This window comes from Hyaena hyaena, unplaced genomic scaffold, assembly GCF_003009895.1.
Source record: "Hyaena hyaena isolate Hyena2069 unplaced genomic scaffold, ASM300989v1 scaffold_10, whole genome shotgun sequence".
Classification (NCBI taxonomy): Eukaryota; Metazoa; Chordata; class Mammalia; order Carnivora; family Hyaenidae; genus Hyaena; species Hyaena hyaena.
The window spans coordinates 5,279,276-5,286,578 of NW_024080642.1; positions in this window are offsets into that span (position 1 = coordinate 5,279,276).

Sequence of the window (7,303 nt, forward strand, 5' to 3'; positions counted from 1 at the left end):
TCCCCTTGATCCAAATATCAACCTTCAAGAGCTGTAACATTCCTACGATTTCATTAGGCGGGCTTTGCCTCTCTCCGCCCCAGGCCTGTTCTGACAAGAGCAAGCTTCATTCCTGCCAGACTCACCCTTTGTGGCTGGCAAGCCTGCACCAATATTTCAATAAGATGCAATTAGTACTAACATCAATTCTGCCGTAATTTTAAAACTTTGCCAAGAAAAGATTTCCGTCCTAGTACTGTCACAGTGATGATTTCAGAATCTGGTCGTAATAGAGTTTTCTCAAGCACTGTCCACTGTAGGTACCTAATAATTGCTGACCATACGCTACCCTATTAATTAAAGAGGAGGACTGATGTCTCCCCTTCCCTTCTACCACATCAGACAGCGCCTTTTCAAAATGAATTTCCCTTACTTGACTTGTTTTTAATTTTTACGATTCTCTACATAGAAGACAAAAGTTTTACCACTTACCTGCTAAGCTCTGAAAAGGTGACTTCGTTGGCCAATTGCTTCTTCATCTGGGAGCCCTGAATTCTGTGCCTGTTAGCATCTTTATAATACTTGAATTTGAACACTTTATGACAGTAGGGTCAAGTACACAAGATAAATTGGATTCAAAGTCCGTTTCTTTTTATGGATTCTTAGAGAAGACACTAACTGGGAAAGACATTTTCCTCAGATCTGTTTTCATGTGTCCGTAAATTACTAGGTGGGGCCAGATATTACTAACAGGGATGCAATTATTCCAAGAGAACCTGACCTTGTGCAAAAATTTGTAGCAAGTTTCACTGAACATTTCCATGTTCAAGTTAGATAATGCACTCGGCTTGGGTTACCAGTAAGAAGTGATACTTTTCAAGCATTATTTAAGCTGTGGAGTCTTCCAATATTTTGGCTGCTGTAAAAACCTACCCTCTCCTCAGCCTTGCCTCATTACCATTCTCAGGCTGTCAAACTATCAAAGTTATCTAACTTGACCATGGCAGCCAAAATATCGGAAGAGTCCACAACTTAAGCAATGCTGGTAACCCCAGCCCAGTGCATAAGCTGTACTAAGCCAAGCACAACAGGGACAAGTTTTATCCCTTTGAGACTCTCACATGATTGGGGAATCCTTGTGTTATACTTCCAAGAATTCGCAGTTGAAGATAACATGTTTTTGTTGGTTAAAAAAATATGTATGTTTGTGGTGTTACTACACTGTATTATCCAGTGTTGTCTGGCTACTACTATTGTCCCCATTTATGGAAGAATAAGATAAAGAATATTAATGGTTCTCTGCACATTTTAACACATTGGGTAGGCATACCAGAAGAGACCTACTTCTTCCTAGTTACGTGACTTCTAAAAAGCTGTGTAATCTCTGTGAGCCTCAACTTCTTTGTCAATACAATGGGAATAATAATAGTGCCTTCCCTACAAAGTCACCGTGAGAATCAGGTGAAATAAAGTATGTGAAGCTGTTAATTTACAGTAGCTATTGTTATTGTTATTATTATTATTATTATTATTATTAATACAGGCTGGGCAGGGAGTAATAAATAAACACACAGCTTTCATATACAGCATTGTTCCAGTAAGAATCATTTAAACTAAGAGCAGTTTCTGTTGCTAAGTTGCAAGCACCTTCTAAGAAGGTTTTTTTTTTTAATGTCTATTTATTTTGAGGAGATATGGAGACCGAGCATGAGCAGAGGAGGTGAAGGGAGACACAGAATCTGAAGCAGGCTCCAGGCTCTGAGCTGTCAGCACAGAGCTCGATGCAGGGCTCAAACTCACCAACTGTGAGATCATGACCTGAGCCGAAGTCGAAAGCTTAACCGACTGAGCCACCCAGGCGCCCCATAAAGAGGTTTTGAGTTTGCTTCTCGGTGGATCTAAGAGCAGTCTGCTTTACTATCACCATTTGTAAATGAATTTAGCGATGAATCGATGTCTTGGTTCTGGGTCCCTCCAGAGCAGACTCTAAGACAAAAGCTTTGGCTGCAGGTAGTTTATTTAAAGGTAATCTCAGGAAACACAGTAAGGAAATGAGAGAGGGAAGGAAGGGCAACTAAGAAAGGGTGTGTGTTAATGGACAGGTCACCGCTGTGGGCAACTGTCACTGTGGACCCTTTGACAGGTTCTGTGGAGCACTCAGGAGGGGAATGAGTGGGTGCTTATCTACTAACTTCTCTCCATCCTTGGTTAAGGAATACTCTTGGCGTATTGACTCCCCAGCATCGCCAGACCATCCTATGAGGGGGGAGTGCCCTCTTTTGATCTAGACATGAATGTTCCAGGAGAGACACTCAGGAACTTTTTGCGATATGGGAATATTTGCAGTCAGGCCAAGGGGACGTGGACAAGGCACCAACACCAGCTTCTACAACTGGATATTAAGTGATATTAGGAAATAATGGTTAATTATTCTTAGATGTAATAGTAGAATTGCAGTTGTTGAGGAGAATGTCCTAATTCTTAGGAGATACTTGCTGAAATATTTATGGGTTAAGTGTCATGATGATTGCAATGAACTTTCAAATGATTCAGCAAAAATAAATACACACACACACACACACACACACACACACACAAAGCAAGCATAGCAAAAATTCACATGTACTGAATCTAGAATCTATATAAGGTTAAATAGATATCCAGTTTCAATTTTTCTGTATATTTGACATGTTCATGTTGGGAGAAAGTATTTAGCAGATATTTATTGAGTATCCTCTATGTGCTGAGTATTGGAAGTGCCAGCGTCATCCAAGCCAATATGGTGTCTTTATCATGAATAAGTAAAAGACTTGGCTTCTTTAGCCACTCTACTGCCATCTCTGGAAAACCATGATGTCTACAAGATAAATGGTGCTCCCTAAATTCCACAACATCAAGTGGATGCCCTGAGAGACACAAAAATGATTAAGCTCCTTGTCTTAAAGGGTCTTACCTTCTTCTAGAAGGGAAAGTTAATGATAGTTAGGAGCCAGGTAGCATGCATTCAGCAGTGGAGTGGGTTTTCAAATTTTAAAAATGATATCATGGCGCCCCTTCTGGAGATTCAAAGAAGTGACAAGGTTTGTCCACCATCATTAAAGTCCTTCCTGGAACATTCCTCTTTCTTAAAACTGACAGACAGGGGAAACTATTTTTGCCATCAATAGTTAAGCCTAGTAGTCAACCATTAAGCCTAAGTAGTTTGGCTGGTTGCAGTATTAACAGAGTCTAGCACTTCACATCTTCAACAAGTATCACAGGCTTGAGAGAGGCAGCTTTGCATCTGGAATTTCCTGGGAGTAGAAACCAATCGGCTCCACATTAGGCCTGTGCACTTCTGGACAAAGAAGGGGGTCCAAGAACTAGAAGCCACAGCCTTTTTTTTTTTTTTAAGTTTATTTATTTATTTGAGAGAGAGAGAAAGAGAGAGAGAGAGAGAGAGAGAGAATCAAAAGCAGACTCCAGGCTCTGAGCTGTCAGTCCAGACATGGGGCTTGAACCCACGAGCCATAAAATCATGGGGCCTGAGCTGAAGTTGGAGGCTTAACTGACTGAGCCATGCAGGCGCCCCACACAGCCTCTGATTAAGGTGAGCCTGAGAAACACATGGGGAGTCTCCAGGCACTTTTCCTTCAGCAGTTCTTTTTTTTTTTTTTTTAAGTTTATTTATTTTGAGAGACACAGAGAGAATGAGAGGGTAGAGGGGCAGAGAGAGAGGGAGACAGAAAATCCCAAGCAAGCTCCACCCACACTGCCAGCACAGGGGGCTCGAACTCATGAAACAGGCGAGAGATCATGACCTCCGTCGAAACCAAGAGTTGGCCACTTAACTGGCAGAGCCACCCAGGCACCCCTCCTTCAGCAGTTCTCATGAGACTCGAGATTGTCATCTTTAACAACCTACCGAGTGACCCACACTATGTTCAGGATTCTCATTTTGAGAACCACAGACTATGGACCAAGTGTTGATGAGAGTGATGGCCGTGGAAGGGCCTCAGGCAAGGGGGAAGGGCCCAGCACAGAGCCTACTGCGTGGCAGGTACTCAAGAAATATTAGCAGGAGGTAAGGGAAGAAGGGAGGGAGGAAGGGATGGAGAGAGACTCACTCCACAAGTACGCAGAACTCACAGTACCTCCTGTTGTATGGGAATGAACAACAGGAGAGGGAAGCAAGCAACCAGAATGTGGGAAACGTCTGAGGGACACAGTTTCTAAGCCACTTTAACCAGCACTATTTCCAAAGGTCTTTAAGCCACAGTCTTCACAGCCTCTGTCCCAGAACTTTACGGGACAGAGGTAGCAGCTCAGCAAATGGCTGGAGGGTTGCGGGTCAGGAGGATCATCCAGCCGGGCCACTGGGAATGCATTGAGGGTTTTAAAGTGACAGAAAAGCTAGGAATCTGGCAGTCACAGCCAGGCAACAATAGAGTGGCTCTTTGAGCAATGTAAGGAGCCGATGTGGTGACTTTACCATCCATAATCCAACAGTGTCCACTAAACTGCTTTAACTCACGGACACCTGGCTGGCTCAGTCAGTAGAACATGTGACTCTTGATCTCAGGTCGTGAGTTGAAGAGCCACATTGGGAGTAGAGATTACTAAAGGAACAAATGAAAAACAACCAAAGGAAAAAAGACTTTAAAAATAAACTGCTTAAACTCAGTCATGGGACATCAGCATTTCTAGCTAAATAGTGATTAATGATCCTCCAACTTCCCAATCTCCATTAGGATTCCTTCATCACCAAAAATCTTAGACCTTAAATCAAGACCCGAAAGGCCACCTGTCTAGGCTTGCCTGATTTAGCAAATAAAAATATAGGACCCCCTGTGAAATTTGAATTCCAGGTAAACAATGAGCACTTTTTAGTATAAGTATGTCCTGTGCAACTACTATCTGTTCATTCATGAAAAAGCCAACATTTGGGATATGGTTGTACTAAAAAAAAAAAAATCTGTGTTTATTTGAAATTCAGATTTAACTAAGTATCCTGTCTTTTATCTGGAAATTCTATATCTGTCTACCCTTCCCTTAAATTTTTTTTTGCATTTATTTATTTTTGAGAGCGAGACAGAGCAGAAGCAGGGGAGGGGCAGAGAGAGAGAGGGAGGGAGACACTGAATCCAAAGCAGGCTCCAGGCTCTGAGCTGTCACCACAGAGCCCGACGCGGGGCTCAGACTCACGAGCCATGTGATCATGACCTGAGCTGAAGTCAGATGACCAACTGACTCAGCCACCCAGGCGCCCCATACCCTTCCTTTTTCTAATAGATGAGGAAATGAAGTTCAGAGAGGTAAAGGGACTTGACCCAAGTGAACGGGTTAGAGTCCATTCAAGACTCCTGGCTGTCGCAATGCACTCTTATCCAAGTGCCTTATTTCAGAGTTTAACTTGGCTTCTGGAACCACTGTGTATGTGCCTCAGAGTGTCAGTGAAATTCCTGAATTTCAGGCAAAAATGGGCGTGTGGATGTGTGTCTATGTGTGCAAGCACACACGATTATTTTTCTGAGAAGATGGCTTCTGTTTTTTAATTAACTTCTCAAAGGAGTCATGATTTTATTACTTTTATTTATTTATTTTGAGACAGAGAGAGAGAGAGGGAGAGAGAGAGAGCAAGCCAGGGAGGGACAGAGAGAGAACAAGAGAGAAATCCCAAGCAGGCTCTGTGCCATTCGCGCAGAGCCCAGTGCAGGGCTCAAACTCATGAACTGTGAGATCATGCCCTGAGCCGAAACCAAGAGCTGGAGGCTTAACCAACTATGCTGCCCGGACACCCCAAAGGAGTCATGATTTTAAGAGATTAAAAGCCGCTCTTTTACAATATTATGCTCTGCCTCCAAAAATGCAGAACATCTACTACTTTGGGCTGAAGTCACATTTCTGCTTCCCTCTGACCCTTCACTCCCTGGCATGGCGCTGGGCCCTGTCTCACTAGGAACCGGGTAGATTTTGTCAGAGTATACACAAAGCGTATTCATCACATCCTCTACATGCCATTTAGCAGAGGTCATCCCACCTTCCGTAACCTACCTATATCAAAACCCCAAATTCCTCTCATCTGCCCTATATTTTCCTTCTTCTACCTCTTAGGACTGACAACCCAAAGTTGACAGACCAGAACACCTTTGAGAGACTAAGAAGGTTGCGGTGATGTGACCTTGGAGACTGACCACTAGAGGTCCCTTCTCATCTGTAGTGATCCTGAAGTTAGATTCCTGGAAATTAGAGAACATACTTCTTGGACCGCTGGGGAAGGTCTCTGCCTGTTACAGGCATTCTGTTGTATTCTGTGCCAAGCGCTGGGGGAGTAGCCATGTGACACAGTGAGAGCGATACAGAATAAAATGGCTTCCTCAGAAGTTGGATAATGTCTTCCAGTATCAGACTCCAAGGCAGAGTGTTGAAGCAGAACAGTGTTTGGAGCTTCCTCCTCCTCCAAAATGAAAACAAAAAAACAAACACAGGACATTCCACCACTTCCGTCACCAGGCAAACATCCAGTTTTCTTTGGAGCATAGTCTGGCTACAGAGGTGTGTCTTCTAGAAGCTAATGAAGCTTCCTCTGGAGACTCTCATTGGCCCAGGCCCATTCTAAAGGTCCTGACTCTAGCAGCTTTACATTTATAATGGTGTATTCTTTTCTTTAAAGAAGCCTCCCTGCCCCCTCCCCACCCCCAAGTATATAAATGTCAGGCCTGGACATAGCTCCTCTGGCTCCAGGATGCAGGGTTTCAGAGAGGAAAGGGGTGGGGGGAGTTTCAAAGGGAGGCCGCCACGAAGACTAATGAGGGAGAGTTTCCTGTGGGATGAGGAAGAGAATCATACATGTGCCAAACAATCAGGCAAGCATTTAATTTCCACAGAGCTGTAACGGTGGGGGCGCAAGAAGTGAGGGAGCTCCCTCTTGCCTGCTTGGAGCTTTCCTTGGCCAGCAGGAGTTTGCCAAAACTTGAGGGACAGGGTGGTTCAATGACCGGCCAGCAGCATCCTTTTGGCTGCTTTCTGAATAAACAAATGATCTTGCCAACCATTGTGTAGATTTTGGGGGGGGGGCGGAATACTTCAGTCCCAGAATTCCTATGAACTGTGATGAGCCATGAACTTTACAAAAGAGTGAATAATCAATCTGGGTTGAATGAACAGTGCTGTTTGGGAGGTATAGATGAATCCTGGAATAAAAACTAAATCCATGTCCACAACTTTGGAAGCAAATGAGTGTAAGGAGCTGGGAATTTTTTTCTGTTTTTGAAAGAGAATGGTGCTGGAAACCTGCAGCCAGCAGTATGTTGGAACTGACTGGTACTGGCTGGTAAGAGCTGGT